Source organism: Athene cunicularia, assembly GCF_003259725.1.
Source record: "Athene cunicularia isolate RWA chromosome 19 unlocalized genomic scaffold, athCun1 chr19_part1, whole genome shotgun sequence".
NCBI lineage: Eukaryota > Metazoa > Chordata > Aves > Strigiformes > Strigidae > Athene > Athene cunicularia.
Window position 1 is genome coordinate 650,291 of NW_020799124.1, and position 2,729 is coordinate 653,019.

General features: G+C 61.8%; 1 long non-coding RNA gene across 1 annotated transcript in view; it reads right to left on the bottom strand.

Annotated features, from left to right (window-relative positions):
- The window catches only part of LOC113487220, a 13,898-nt gene extending 11,784 nt beyond the window's left edge, over positions 1-2,114 (bottom strand). The window contains exons 1-2 of the long non-coding RNA XR_003399748.1: positions 2,036-2,114; positions 1,410-1,526 (exon numbers count right to left, since the gene is read on the bottom strand). This is a non-coding gene — a long non-coding RNA (uncharacterized LOC113487220). The remainder of the gene's footprint in view (positions 1-1,409; positions 1,527-2,035) is intronic.
- Between the last annotated feature and the right edge of the window lie 615 nt (positions 2,115-2,729).

A 2,729-nucleotide genomic window follows, 5' to 3' on the forward strand; every position in this document is an offset into this window, starting at 1 on the left:
GCCCTGCCTGCAGCCCTGCCGATGCCCCACGCCTCCCCGCTGAGGGCGCGGGCTAAACTCGGCTCAGCTGGGGTCAGTCGCCAGTTTGGAAACTGGGCCCAGGCTCCTTCAGGGGGAAGGGAAGAACCGGAGGCTCAAGACGTGACGGGCTCCAGCGTCATTCACCCCCGCCAGGATCATCTGCCCATCAAACCTGCCTGGGGATTTTGGAGCGAAAGGGCAGTTCTGCGAGAAAATAACCAGCGAAGGGAGCACTTTGGGTCCAGCCTTGAAAGCAGACTCAGCCTTAGCGTGAGCCCCTTCACCCAATACCGCGGAATTACAGACACAGGCTGGAGCAGACTAAAGAGCTTCCAAGGCCAAAATCTGGACTTGCTGAGAGGAAAAGCAAAATGCCCGTCCCCAGCGACGGGCCCACCCTTTCGGCCTCACGGAGCGCCTACCCCAGCCCCAGGCCGCTGTCACCCGCCCGAGCCCAAGGAAGGGCCTGGACCGCAGAGCTCAGCCCGGCCGTCACAAGCCGCATCGCTTCGGTCCCGCTGGTTGCTAAAGGGATTCAGTGAAACCGATGCAATTCCTGGGAGATAAATACTTCAGGGCTTGAAGGGCTCTCAGAGCTAAACTGCTGCTGAAATAAAGAGGGAGAAGCTTTTAGCTGTGCAGCCACATGGGGACTCGGGGGGTTTTGGTGCTCTTAACGGGCAGGAAAGCAGACACTGCTCTGTGTGTGTCTGGAGGCCTGCAAGGCTTTTATGTTAATGGCATTTTATGACCAAATGCTGGGATGGGAACCGACAGTGCACCAGCGGGGAGAGCCAGGCGCGTGCCCCGGCCGTCGCTCCCAGGCACATTCCCAACCAGCTGTGAAGGGGAAGAGTTTAACCACCGAGTGAGACCGGGGTATCAGAACAAATATTTGTCAGCGATCACTTACGACCATCTGTAAAAGACCACAGAATCCCAGAATCATCTGGGTTAGAAAAGACCTTGAAGATCACCCAGTCCAACCATTAACCTCACACTGACCGTTCCCAGCGAACTGGCTCCCAATTTATTTTTTAAGTAACTCTCAAGTGCGCTACATGCATAACGCAGGTCCTCAAAAGCTTGTGTGCTTGGCCAAAACTGTGGGGCGGTTAAAAACAAAAGCTTGGGGAGGGCAGTCAGCAATTCGCTCTTTCCACTGCTTTAAACCAGAGCGGTGCTGGTCCGGCACTGGTGGCTCCCGGCCGCACCCCCTGCGTCTGGGACCTCACTTTAAAGCGCCCCCCAAGGTGCTCGGGTGTTCGCAGGGCTCCAGAGACAGGAGCTCGGAGATCCACGCCAAAGCCACGAGGGCTCATCACAGAGCAGGGGCCGTGCCGGTGCCCCCTGCGGCCCCCGGCCCTGCACCCCCGGCCCCCCCTTACCTGCTGGGCGAGCCCAGGTCGGCCCGGCTGACGATGCGGTGCTGGTGGGGCGAGTACAGCCACTGGAAAGCCGTCAGCGTCCTCTCCTCGATCCGAAACCGGCCTTCTCGCACGTACCTAAAAATAACAGCGAGAAAGACTGAAATATTTATTAGCGCAGGATTGTGGAGGGGGAGCTGCGGGCCGCGGAGAGCAGAGCGGCTGGCTCAGCAGTCGCGACTCCAACACCACCTCCACCACCGCCTGCCCCGGGGGGGGAGCGGGAAAATGGCGTGATGGCCCCGACTGCATCCCTGCGCCAGCCCCGTCCTTCCCTGCCTGTCGGCGGACACTGTCACGGACACGGGGCCGGAGCTGGGATGGGGCCTCCTGCCAAGGGTGTCCGGGGGGGGGATGGTGGCCCCCGGCCACCCCTGCTCTCTGCCACTGCTGTGCCCATCACCCTGGGCACATCCTGCCTGCGACAGCTCCCGCCTGGCACCAGCCCCAGCACCGGCGGCAAGACCAGGCTAATGCCCTTCTAACATCACTCCGCATGTCAGGCCGGACGTTGAGGCTTGTGAAGTGATGCTCAAGTGATGAACCGATGGTCATTGTTTTGGTCGGAGAAGTTTGGGTTCTGTTACAGGAGCAAAATGTCGGTAACCGCAGCTGTTCCCATCTTCCAGAACACAGTTCTGCCGCTGCCTCCACCCCAACAGCCAGCTGCACTCCACACACCCTCCCCTGAACATCAAATTTCATCAGCAAGCGATTAATTATTTAAAGCCCCTGTAGCAGTGGTTGCAGACACGCACGCACACACGGCCCCGGCGCCCGTGGAACCCCGGCCGGGGCTGGGCCGAGCTCGCAGCCCCCTCCTCTGTGCGGGGGTGCAGCGGGGAGCGCGTTCCCACCGCCGGCCGCGGGGACCCACCACGCTGCCCAGCGGAGCGACAGCGCGGGGTCGGGATCTCCCGCTCTCGCCAAACCCAAAAACCTCCTCGAGTGTCCCCGTACGGGCCGAGCTGCCCGCGCTCGTGCTCCAAGCTCCGACACCGGTGGCGGCCGCAGCGCTGCCCTGCACCTCGGCCGGGGCAGCTGGAACGTCTGGAGAAGAAACGGGGGGGTGAGGCAGCGGGGGGGCACAACGGCCAAGCCAAGGAGCCACCGTGGCGGTTTGGGTCTGAAGGTGCAAGGAAAAAGTTCCCGAGGAGGAGGAGGAGGGAAAAAGGGGAGAAAAGCTCTGCAAGCTTGGAGTAACCCTGGATGGTTCCCACGCCGGCTGCTCCCCCGGGTCTGCAGGGATCCCCCCACTCGGGGAGCCCCCGCTGGGGGGGG